The following is a 13669-nucleotide window of genomic DNA, read 5'->3' as shown; positions in this document are numbered from 1 at the left end:
CAGCACTGAAATTGAAGCACGCTCTAGTCGTCCAGCCGAGGTCGCCACAAAGGAAACGATTGACGAATTCCACGATATGGTAATACAAGACCACCGTACAAAAATTCGTCAAATTGCTGAATCTGTAGGTATCTCAAATAAGCGAGTGCATAATATCCTGCACGGAGAATTGGCGATGAAGAAGCTGTGTACGATGTGGACAGCAGAAGCACATGCGGCACAGCGTATCAACACAACGTCTGGCGATGCTTAATCGCAATCCACAAGACTATTTGCACTTATTTGTGACTGTTGATGAAATCTGGATCCATCATTCCACACCAGAGACAAAACGGCAGTCGAAAAAATGGACTCATAGATTACTTGGGAAAAGGCAGAACCATAACTGGACCTTATTATGCTTCATTGATGGATAGTTTGAAACTTGTGTTGCCTGAAAAATGACCAAGGTCGGCACGCATAAAAAGTGCTCTTTCGCCAGGACACTGTACCATTCCACACATCAGCGATAACAATTGCGAAAGTATACGAATTGGGGTCTGAATTGGTTCCTCACCCACGCTCTTTACCAGACGTAGGCCCAAGTAACTTTTTCCTGTTCCCTAACTTGAAACTTGGGCTTGCTGGAAAGAAATTTTCTTCTAATGAGGAGGTGATAGTTCCAGTTAACGAATATTTTGCAGAATTTGACAGAACCAACTTTTCTGATAGGGTAAAAAAACCTGGAGGATCACTGGATAAAGTGTATATCCCTGAAAGAATACTATTTCGAGAAGTAAGGTGAGTTGTTTACGAAAACAACCATTTTTCTCGCTTTTTTACAAGACTCATCACACCACCCTTGTAATGTACAGTAATATTTTACTTCAGGTTTTTAACAGACGCACACTCTCCGATTTTGAATCATTATCTGACAAATATAACAAATGTTAGTCAAGAACCAAATCTACCTGTCACAACAGATTTTCATTAGCTCCATTCACATAGCAAAGAAAAACACTGCTCAGGCAAGTACATATATATGTCACCCCATGTTTAGTATTCCTTCCCTCTTTAAGGTTCTTCTAGCTCTGTGCTCTTGTGTTTAATAAGATAACTGTTACTCCACTAAAGTGACGTGGTGGTTGAGCTTTCGGCGTGTCCCTAAGATGCTACAGATCCAACCCCTGGTGGCCTACATGGAGGTAAACTCCCCACGGCATCAACAAACAAGGTCGTACAGTGAGTAACTTATTACTAAGTAGAATTTTCTGAGGGTAGTCCACACGTCTCGCGAACATATTAATGAAGGGAGCCATCAAAATGTGTTAGGACTCTTGTCGTGACTGCGGTAGGTCATAAAAGAACCGGACAAAATTATGTCATCAATAGGGCTAAAATCCCAGAAAAGCATGAACGACCACTAACAGTTCCGCCCAAGCGGCTGACGGGTGCAATTAGAAGCTGGATGGCAGAATGGGTAATGGCAGAATGGGTAACAATTGGAAGAACTAAAGGAATTTAAACTATTAGAAGACATAAGACAAAAATTATCAACATCAGTTGGCACTCGATTGAAGAGTACAAATTTCTTGCACAGGGAACACAAGCCAGATTTCAGTATCCGACCTGGATCCAACACGTGATAAAGGATACAAGCGCTTAAAAGATCAAATTACAACATGCTTGAAGGATGAGTAAGAACGTACTTTCAGAATGCAGGCAGAAATTCATTGATTCATTTTCAGTCACTTCCAGTCCATGTTGTGTTGTGGTCTTCAGTCCTCAGACTGGTTTGATGCAGCTCTCCATGCTACTCTATCCTGTGCAAGCTTCTTCATCTCCCAGTATCTACTGCAACCTACATCCTTCTGAATCTGCTTAGTGTATTCATCTCTTGGTCTCCCTCTACGATTTTTACCCTCCACACTGCCCTCCAATGCTAGATTTGTGATCCCTTGATGCCTCAAAACATGTCCTACCAACCGATCCCTTCTTCTAGTCAAGTTGTGCCACAAACTTCTCTTCTCCCCAATCCTATTCAATACCTCCTCATTAGTTATGTGATCTACCCACCTTATCTTCAGCATTCTTCTGTAGCACCACATTTCGAAAGCTTCTATTCTCTTCTTGTCCAAACTATTTATCGTCCATGTTTCACTTCCATACATGGCTACACTCCATACAAATACTTTCAGAAACGACTTCCTGACACTTAAATCTGTACTCGATGTTAACAAATTCCTCTTCTTGAGAAACGCTTTCCTTGCCATTGCCAGTCTACATTTTATATCCTCTCTACTTCGACCATCATCGGTTATTTTACTCCCTAAATACCAAAACTCCTTTACTACTTTAAGTGTCTCATGTCCTAATCTAATTCCCTCAGCATCACACGACTTAATTTGACTACATTCCATTATCCTAGTTTTGCCTTTGTTGATGTTCATCTTATATCCTCCTTTCAAGACACTGTCCATTCCGTTCAACTGCTCTTCCAAGTCCTTTGCTGTCTCTGACAGAATTACAATGTCATCGGCGAACCTCAAAGTTTTTACTTCTTCTCCATGAATATTAATACCTACTCCGAATTTTTCTTTGTTTCCTTTACTGCTTGCTCAATATACAGATTGAACAACATCGGGGAGAGGCTACAACCCTGTCTTACTCCTTTCCCAACCACTGCTTCCCTTTCATGCTCCTCGACTCTTATAACTGCCATCTGGTTTCTGTACAAACTGTAAATAGCCTTTCGCTCCCTGTATTTTACCCCTGCCACCTTCAGAATTTGAAAGAGAGTATTCCAGTTAACATTGTCAAAAGCTTTCTCTAAGTCTACAAATGCAAGAAACGTAGGTTTGCCTTTTCTTAATCTTTCTTCTAAGATAAGTCGTCTTGTATGAACATCAAGAGCTCAGATGGAAACCCAGTTCTAAGCAAAGAAGGGAAAGCAGAAAGGTGGAAGGAGTATATAGAGGGTCTATACAAGGGCGATGCACTTGAGGACAATATTATGGAAATGGAAGAGGATGTAGATGTAGATGAAGATGAAATGGGAGATACGATTCTGCGTGAAGAGTTTGACAGAGCACTGAAAGACCTGAGTCGAAACAAGGCCCCCGGAGTAGACAACATTCCATTGGAACTACTGACGGCCTTGGGAGAGCCAGTCCTGACGAAACTCTACCATCTGGTGAGCAAGATGTATGAAACAGGCGAAATACCCTCAGACTTCAAGAAGAATATAATAATTCCAATCCCAAAGAAAGCAGGTGTGGACAGATGTGAAACTTACCGAACAATCAGTTTAATAAGCCACAGCTGCAAAATACTAACACGAATTCTTTACAGACGAATGGAAAAACTAGTAGATGCCGACCTCGGGGAAGATCAGTTTGGATTCCGTAGAAATACTGGAACACGTGAGGCAATACTGACCTTACGACTTATCTTAGAAGAAAGATTAAGGAAAGGCAAACCTACGTTCCTAGCATTTGTAGACTTAGAGAAACCTTTTGACAATGTTGACTGGAATACTCTCTTTCAAATTCTAAAGGTGGCAGGATTAAAATACAGGGAGCGAAGGGCTATTTACAATTTGTATAGAAACCAGATGGCAGTTATAAGAGTCGAGGGGCATGAAAGAGAAGCAGTAGTTGGGAAGGGAGTAAGACAGGGTTGTAGCCTCTCCCCGATGCTATTCAATCTGTATATTGAGCAAGCAGTAAAGGAAACAAAAGAAAAATTCGGAGTAGGTATTAAAATCCATGGAGAAGAAATAAAAACTTTGAGGTTCGCCGATGACATTGTAATTCTGTCAGAGACAGCAAAGGACTTGGAAGAGCAGTTGAACGGAATGGATAGTGTCTTGAAGGGAGGATATAAGATGAACATCAACAAAAGCAAAACGAGGATAATGGAATGTAGTCGAATTAAGTTGGGTGATGTTGAGGGTATTAGATTAGGAAATGAGACACTTAAAGTAGTAAAGGAGTTTTGCTATTTGGGGAGCAAAATAACTGATGATGGTCGAAGTAGAGAGGATATAAAATGTAGACTGGCAATGGCAAGGAAAGCGTTTCTCAAGAAGAGGAATTTGTTATCATCGAGTATAGATTTAAGAGTCAGGAAGTCATTTCTGAAAGTATTTGTATGGAGTGTAGCCATGTATGGAAGTGAAACATGGACGGTAAATAGTGTGGACAAGAAGAGAATAGAAGCTTTCGAAATGTGGTGCTACAGAAAAATGCTGAAGATTAGATGGGTAGACCACATAACTAATGAGGAAGTATTGAATAGGATTGGGGAGAAGAGAAGTTTGTGGCACAACTTGACCAGAAGAAGGGATCGGTTGGTAGGACATGTTCTGAGGCATCAAGGGATCACCAATTTAGTATTGGAGGGCAGCGTGGAGGGTAAAAATCGTAGGGGGAGACCAAGAGATGAATACACTAAGCAGATTCAGAAGGATGTAGGTTGCAGTAGGTACTGGGAGATGAAGAAGCTTGCACAGGATAGAGTAGCATGGAGAGCTGCATCAAACCAGTCTCAGGACTGAAGACCACAACAACAACAAGATAAGTCGTAAGGTCAGTATTGCCTCACGTGTTCCAACATTTCTACGGAATCCAAACTGATCTTCCCCGAGGTCGGCTTCTACCAGTTTTTCCATTCGTCTGTAAAGAATTCGCGTTAGTATTTTGCAGCTGTGACTTATTAAACTGATAGTTCGGTAATTTTCACATCTGTCAACACCTGCTTTCTTTGGGATTGGAATTATTATATTCTTCTTGAAGTCTGAGGGTATTTCGCCTGTCTCATACATCGTGCTCACCAGATGGTAGAGTTTTGTCATGTCCATGTATTCCACATTTGGAATCACACTGCATAAAATAAATGAATGACTGCGGTTGTAGATCGTTCACAGTACAGAATCGCCAAAGCAAAATTGGAATCTACCGGAACAGCTCTCCATTAAGGAAGCCAAAATAATCATAGCGACAGCACCAACCTACACGTCACTGCGCGCTAGCGGGAGAAACGCTTATTGAAATTTGTAACGAGCTTCTAGCAAGACAGACGTTGTAGCTACCCAGAGAGCAGTGTCATAATAAATAAACGTGCAATAATAAGCAGACATTAAGATTGTCCAAGATTAGGAGCAATGTCGGAAGCGTGACTCGACATGAGCACATCTCCATGAAAGGCGCCGGCGTGTGCACATAAAAGATGCAGGTTGCCCACGAAGCAGAGGCCGGCACGAGGCGATTTGATGTACCGCCAAGAATTACCTAGAGTCGCCTAACAGGCCAGCGAACAGTGGCAATGCCAGCCGAGTGAACGTGGCCAGCTGCCTACATACCGCATTCTTTCCACATCATTTGACGGTTGGAATTCTTCAGCTGCTGTTAGATAGACTAGCTAGGTTATGTCATTACTTCTTGTCCTCTATGGACTGGTAGGTGCATTAGCCTTTGCTCCGCATCAGTACCTTTTGTGTGTTTTGTATCTTCTGTGTGTGCGTCAGTTCGCCGTCATCATCCTCCTCCTCTACATCTCGTCCCGTGATGCGTTGTCGTCATCACAGCCCTCGCCACATCCAGTAGTCAACTCGCAGCAGTCATCTTGCGTCTCACTGCTGCAGCTATCTCACTTCCGCCGCTGCATTTGATTTGCCACCTCTGTCTTCATCGTTGCCATCGCCACCACCTTCATCTATTATCGTCATTAACACATTTTTCCAGACGCTGCTGCTGCCATCTCGGCGACACTTTGTCGCCAATAACCTTCATGTACTAACATTTCATTGAACCCTTGGCCAACTGTGGACACTCTTAGTACTTCAAAAATTCATATCACTCTTTCCCTTGCTCCTGCCTTCACTACATGGAGCACTTCCGCCAATCCACCTCCTTCTGTCCACACTCATCTTCCCACAGTCTAATCTGCAAAGGCAGTGACTTGCTTCTCCTACACTACAATTAGCACGAGTTTTTCCCCACCTTCTACCATTTCCTTTACCTATCACCCACTTCCAAATTATCCCACACCAACCACTTCCCCCGTACCAACACCGGCAAATGTAACATCTTACTGTGCTGCTGTGGAAATACCAGAAGCCACAATACCTGCCCTCAAGTCAACAAGCACCCGCACCAACTAAATCAAATTGGAAGAACCACCACCGAGACATATCCCACCTTCGCCAATTCCTCAACCCTCGCTGCCATTCCATCTTCTTCCCTGCCTGTTCACACATTCATCCTCCCATTCCGACCACAAAGACCTAAATACCGAATCCCTCACTATCAAAATCAGAAAGCACATTTCTCATATTCCTATCACCCAAATCATACCCCATAAATATTCAGATCCAGGGCTTCAAAGCCACAAATCCCAACTTCCACTCAGAACTCCTACTCAAAATTCACACATCAAGCCCCCCTCACTCCTTTTAACACTGTCTCCAGATCCAAACATCCTCAGCGTCCTCCCCACCCCTCCACCCTCACTGCTGTGATAACAAAGAATGGCTCTGAGATCACAACCTAGACGCTGGTCTCCGATTTGAACTTCCATCCAGTCTCAGAAATCCGCACTGCCTTCCATGTCTACAATGATTCAGGTCCCATCATCTCACACAAGTCACAGAATCTGCTCCCACCACTGATCATCTCATTACAGAGGGAGCCCTGGCCTGGTCTGCAACCACTGTCATCAAATCAAACCTTCTAAATACCTCTGTTGCCAAAAGTGCCTCATTCATAATGACCACCTCACTTACGAGTGTAAAGTATCCGCTCACCCACTCTCATTGTAAAGCTTCTCATTTTCTTAAATAACGTCCAAACCTCGTCTCCCCTCTCACCTACAACACCTGCAATGACATCTACCCTACCTACTTCACAAAATGAAAAGCTAAGTCCCACTCGTGAAACCAGAATTTACTGCACCTGTCTCTCCAATTGATTGTGCTATCCATCTCAATAATTGTTTCCGTTCAGCTCCCACTGCTGAAGATTTCACATTCCTCCCCATTGTCCTTCAAAATGTCCACCACTAAGAAAAACCACCCCTTCAGAGGGGTGTTTCTCCTCCGGTGAGTCTTGCTGAAGATGTCCAGCGCAGCTCTGGACGAAACGTTAGGAGCTAAAGAGTTTCATGGACCATGACCTTACATCCCGGAAGGTTTACCAGAAGATATGTCATACGGTCGTGAAAGCCTTCATACTATGATCAGAGTCGACAAGACTCACCGGAGGAGAAACACCCCTCTGAAGATGTCCAGTGCAGCTCTGGACGAAACGTTAGGAGCTAAAGAGTTTCATGGACCACGACCTTACATCCCAGAAAGCTTACCAGAAGATAACCATAGACTGGCAACTAAGTTGGAAATCTCATCCGCTAATCATGCAACACAAAGCCCACAACAGGATAAAATTACTGACAGGTCGAAATTGCACCTCTCCACTGCTCTCTACACCTACAAGACGTCGGTCTGACCCATTCTTTCCTATGAAAATTCTGCACGGATATCTCCCTCATCTGTGTTTTGGGGACTTCAGCACAAATTCAGTTTTCTGCTGTTCTTACATGGAAATTCTCAAAGCAGGTAGGACACGACGGCTCCTTACGTTTAAACAAACGCATTTAGTCTTTCTTTTGCATGCGCTGTCGTGGTACATATTCGCATTCTCGACGTCCATTAGTTTTGACCTATGATTTCCCTCATGAAATCGGATTTCCTCGGCCTCTCTAGAAGCGGGCCTCCTTTTCTTTGTTGTGGTGTATCTGTGAGCTCTCCTTCTCCTTGCTTTTCAACGTTTATGAGCCTGCTGGTTACTAATGCTTTGTAGACAAGAATTCCAACTTCATTCACAAACTGCCTGTGAAGAAGCCAGCAGTTTACCATAGCTACGTCAATGAAATGAAAGAAAATGCACAAGTGCCATCTCCTGTTTAGACGTCTGTGGACATTTAATGCTTGGCATTGATCCATAATATCGAATCTCCCATATGTCTGTTGCAATACTGAAGAGAGAAGGGCCGAGGGATATTGATTATTTGCTTCTCTTTTTCGCTCCAGTATTCAGCTTGGCATATCGGTTGGACAGCTGCACAAGCTGGAGCAACACGAATGCACGAATTATCAAACCATTTGGTGACGCCGGCCGGGGTGGTCGAGCGGTTCTGGGCGCTACAGTCTGGAACCGAGCGACCGCTACGGTCGCAGGTTCGAATCCTGCCTCGGGCATGGATGTGTGTGATGTCCCTAGGTTAGTTAGGTTTAAGTAGTTCTAAGTTCTAGGGGACTGATGACCTCAGAAGTTAAATCCCATAGTGCTCAGACCCATTTGAACCATTTAATGACGGTAATGTCATAACGTTCTCGAATTACGTTGTGAAATTGAGAGAAACGAAAATGACACAAAGAGATCTGCCACTGGAACTAAGCAAGGATGATCACTAAAATGTTTCTACTCAATAATGTGCATTTCAGTCACGTAGGCAGGAGCGTCTATATGAGGAAAGTGCCATATCACGAACAGAGCCAAGTAAGATCTGTAATACAGGGATCAGCGACCACAAGGCAGTTGCTGCTAGGCTGGTTACCGTAACACCTACAACCAACGAAAAGAAACGCAACTACGTCTTTTTAAGAAAGCTGATAAAAATGCTCTTAACGCTTTTTTAAGAGACAGCCTTCACTCCTCCCGATCTCATTATGTGGAATGATTTCAAAGAGATAGAACCGACGGCAATTCAGAGATATACACCACATTGATTAATAAGTGATGACACAAATCGGGTCAGATCGCTGTTGCAGAAGTAACGAAAAAAGCATACCAAATTTAAAAGAACGCATAATCCTTAATATTGGCAAAATTTTGCAGAAGTTCGAAATATAGCGCGTACTGCAATGGGAGTTGCTTTTAATAATATGCACAAAGAAACTGTGTCTCGGAATCTGACAGAAAACCCAAAGAGATTCTGGTCATAAATATAGCTTAGAAGTGGCAAGACGTAATCAATACCTTCATTGCGCGATAACAACGGTGAAATCACTGATGACAGTGCCTCTAAAGCAGAGTTGTTGACCACGGTTTTCCGAAACTCCTTGACCAAAGAAGACGAAGTAAATATTCCTGGATTCCAACCGAGAACAACTGGCAAGTTGTGAAACATAGAAACAGATATCCTTGGTGTAGCAAAGCAGCTTAAATCACTTATAAAAGCAAGGCATCTGGTCCAGTTTGTATACCAGTCAGGTTCCTTTGAGAGTATGCTGAGACAATGACTCTATATTTAGTAATTATATACCATCGCTCGCTCACAGAAGGATCCATACCTAAAGACTGGAAAATTGCTCGTCACACCAACACCCAAAAAGGGAAGTAGGAGTAATCCGCTGAATTACAGGCCCATATCACTAACCTCGATTTGCAGTAGGGTTTTGGAACATATACTGTGTTCTAACATTATGAATTACCTGGAACAAAACGATTTATTGACACATACTACGGATTCAGAAAATATCGTTCTTGTGAAACACAACTAGCTCTTTATACTCATGAAGTAATGAGTGCTGTCGACAGGGGATGCCAAATTGATTCCATATTTTTAGATTTCCAGAAGGCTTTCGAGACCGTTCGTCACAAGCGTCTTCTAACCAAATCGCGTGCCTATGGAATATCGCCTCAGTTGTGCGACTGCGTTCGTGATTTCATGTCAGAAAGGTTACAGTTCGTAATAATAGACGGGAAGTCATCGAGTAAAACAGAAGTAATATCCGGCGTTCCCCAAGAAAGGGTTATAGGCACTCTATTGTTCCTGGCCTATACTAACAACATAGGAGACAAACTGAGTAGCCGTCTTAGATTGTTTGTAGATGATGCTGTCATTTACCGTCTTGTAAAGTCATCAGATGACCAAGAGGAATTGCAAAATGATTTAGACAAGATATCTGTACGGTGGGAAAAGTGGCAATTGACCCTGAGTAAGGAAAAGTGTGAAGTTATTCACATGAGTACTAAACGAAATCCGCTAAATTTCGATTACGCGGTAAGTCACGCGAATCTGAATTCAACTAAATACTTAGGGATTACAATTACAAATAACCTAAATTGGAACGATCATATAGATAATGAAAACCAAGGAACGCGATTCACTGGCACAAAACTTAGAAGGTGCAACAGGTCTACTCAGGAGACGGCTTACGCCACGCTAGCCCGTCCTATCATGGAGTATTGTTGTGCAGTATGGGATCCGCATCAGGTGGGACTAACGAACGACATCGAGAAAGTTCAAAGAAGGGCAGCTCGTTTCGTACTATCGCGAAATAGGAGAGATAGTGCCACAGGCATGATACGTGAATTTGAGTGGCAATCATTTTTAATCGTTTTTCGTTGCGATGGGATCTTCTCATGGAATTTCAATCTCAAGTTTTCTCCTCCGATTCCGAAAATATTCTGTTGGCACCCACCTACATAGGGAGAAATGACCATCACGGTAAAATAAGAGAAATCAGGGCCTGCACAGAAAAATTTAAGTGTTTGTTTTCCCCGCATGCACGATACAGAGACAGCTTGAAGATGGTTCACTTAACCCTCTGCCAGGCACTTTATTGTGAATAGCAGAGTAATCATGTAGATGTAGATGTGATGCACGATGTCCACTTGAGTGGACAGATGTATAATGCTTTACAAAAACTATAGAAATCCAACTCAAAGTCGTACGAAAACTCGTTACCTACACAGCAGCGCGACTAGACAACAAACAGAAGTCACTGCTCGCAGAAACAGCCAATGCCGCCGCTCGCTTCCGCTTCGTGCTCGCCACCGTAGCCACGCGTCTTCTGGCCGTCTACCAGTCTCACAAGCTCAGCAGTCGGGCACGTCCGCGTGTTTGCACACGTAGGACCGATTCCAAACACAGCAAAAACGACCGATGACGGCTGTCCACTGCAGTGGACATGGAGCGCCACAGCTCACGTTAAAATGTAAAATGTGTCGTGTCGTCAGCTTATAAAGGTACATCTGCTTGTATAAACGATCTTCAGGAACATATTCCATCGGACTACGAACATGCAAAAAACGTCTAGATGCATTGGGTGGGAGAAGCCTCATCTGTGATGCCGTAAGCAACAGTAACGGAACGCTACGAAATTGATGAACGAGTACTCGGTTTCATTTGCATTAAAGAATACATGAAAACTTTGCAGAAACGCAATGAAACGTGATGCGCAGGACGAGCACCTGAGTAAGGTGGCACGTACACAGCAGTGGCGTGGCACACGCCAGTACAAGTAATGTGGCACCGCGTCCTTTTCGCGTGATGAAATTGTTGTGGTGTTAGTCAACTTAACTAACGTTTGTGTATACGAAGCAAAGCTATGTCCGTGTCTGTAGTTAGTTCCTCAGTAAAACTTTTAATTTTTGCGTAAAAAATTAAAAACCACTGTTTTGGTTTTCACGCACGTTCTCCACTACAACTGTCTCTGTGGTCAGTTTCTCACTAACATTTTTATTTTTCGCGTAAAAAATTAAAAATCACTGTTTTGGGTTTTGCGCGCATTCTCCGCTAGTTTAAGAAAACTATTAGATAAAAAATTGATTCTTTCACACCTCGTAGTCTGATATCGCAGCTTGATAGTGAACTGGTTCTCTTGTCTACATTGCTTATGATTATTTTTATATTTCAAACTTAAGTAAGAAATGCAAAATATTTCGCGAAGTTTGCAGTGTAAAAGGTTGCCGCTGACGAGTTTACACTTGGTGCATTTTAGGTCACAAATTTCTGGACACAGAATGAAGCTACCGATCGAAATTGTTTTTACCACTGGAAGGAGAGCCAAATATCTTTCCGCTCTCGAATAAACAAGTGGTACATTTTGACGTTTGTCTGCTGCGAACTACGACGTGCCGCACTCGACACTATGGCGACGCGCTGTGCGGAGCTGTGGGCCATGCTTCGTTTTCGTGTGCGGTTTATGAAGTCACTTCATGGAGTCACATCTTAGCCGGCCGGTGTGGCCGTGCGGTTCTAAGCGCGTCACTTTGGAACCGCGTGTCCGCTACGGTAGCAGGTTCGAATCCTGCCTCGGGCATGGATGTATGTGATGTCCTTAGGTTAGTTAGGTTTAAGTAGTTCTAAGTTCTAGGGGACTGATGACCTCAGTAGTTAAGTCCCATAGTGCTCAGAGCCATTTTCATTCAAGTCACATCTTAAGTTATCACTGCATTACTATTTTCATTTGAATGGCACAGATAATAGCAGATCCAGCGGCAAAGTTAGTTTTATATTATAGACCTCAATTTTTCTTGTCTGGACTGTCAATTTCATTCACAAAATATTATGTAACTGTTTTTGTTCACATATTATCGAACGAATATCGTGAGTTCCAGCGGGCAACGAATTTGAAATGAAGTGTTACTGTTGATCTACCTAAAATACACTGTATTCTGTAAGTAACCAACTTAAAGACTCATTTTCTGCCACAAACCTGGACGAAAGAAGAAGGAACGTGTCACAGAAAGAAACAGAGATGCAATGTCTAATTATTTTGTAAGTGAAACTGACAAAATCGCTTGCCAACAATAAGAGAAATGTAGGAGTTTCTCAAAACTTTAAATGTAGAAATTTCTCAAATCTTTATCGCACAGCTGGCATTCTGCAAACATTCCGTTCATGTGAACGCTCTCTGACACAGGCAAAACTTTGCAGGGTGACGGAAAGACCAAAATAAAGGGATACAATACCTGTTTTCGCTTAGGTATCGACACTCGAATGTTTCCGACAAAGTGACGATTAATCTTTTAACGCTACTTTGTCATTCTGCTCGCGCATTCGAACAAAGAACTGAGGCGGGAGCGTACTGCTTAACAGTAAACGTGTGTTCGCATTATTTCGCTCCGCGTTCAAACCCAGTCATATGATTTTTTTTTCTTTATCTTTTGATGTCGCGGAAGTATATGGCGTAAATATTTTCCTGTCATCGTGAAGTACCATAGGATTATTAGTAAAATAAATACATATTTTGAACCTTATAAAAAAAACAGATTTTATCACAAATCTTATCATCATCATCGTCTTCAAGCCTCTTGTACCTCAGAATTATTCTCGCTATCTCTTTAGGGCATTGCTGCTTTAGTTATTCTCTCAAGACGTACGTTAGAATGGGCTTTCCAGTTCAGTCGGTATTTTTCAGTTATCTTTGTAATAGATTCAACATTTACTTCTCGTCTAATGTCGGTAATTATTTTTTTTTTTATTTTTATTTTTTTTACGGTCCAACAAAGAATATCCCGCTACAAAGTCGAGGAGCTTCATCTCTAATGATCAGATGTTAGGATCTAACATTCGCTACCGTACAGCAGCATAGGTAAGGCTATTACTTTGTAGAGTTTAATTAATGTTTCTCTACGTTGTGTTTTAATGTGATTTGTATAGTTCTACAGAAATGTCTGAATCTGGCCGATTTTAGCTGTTCATCATCTGACTTGGCAAATTTACAAATACATCCTAAATATTTACTCTCTTACTTGTTCAATTATTTCTCCATCTATAACAGTTTTGGCTCTTATGGGTTCCAGTCCTTGAAACGCAATCACTTTTGTTTTATTTGTTGTTGCTCGCATTCCGTTTTTAGCGGCAATTTGACTCAATTTGTGTACTTAAATTTGAACCTTTT

The sequence above is a fragment of the Schistocerca cancellata genome, chromosome 5, assembly GCF_023864275.1.
Source record: "Schistocerca cancellata isolate TAMUIC-IGC-003103 chromosome 5, iqSchCanc2.1, whole genome shotgun sequence".
In the NCBI taxonomy this organism is placed as follows: domain Eukaryota; kingdom Metazoa; phylum Arthropoda; class Insecta; order Orthoptera; family Acrididae; genus Schistocerca; species Schistocerca cancellata.
This window is presented reverse-complemented; position numbering follows the sequence as displayed.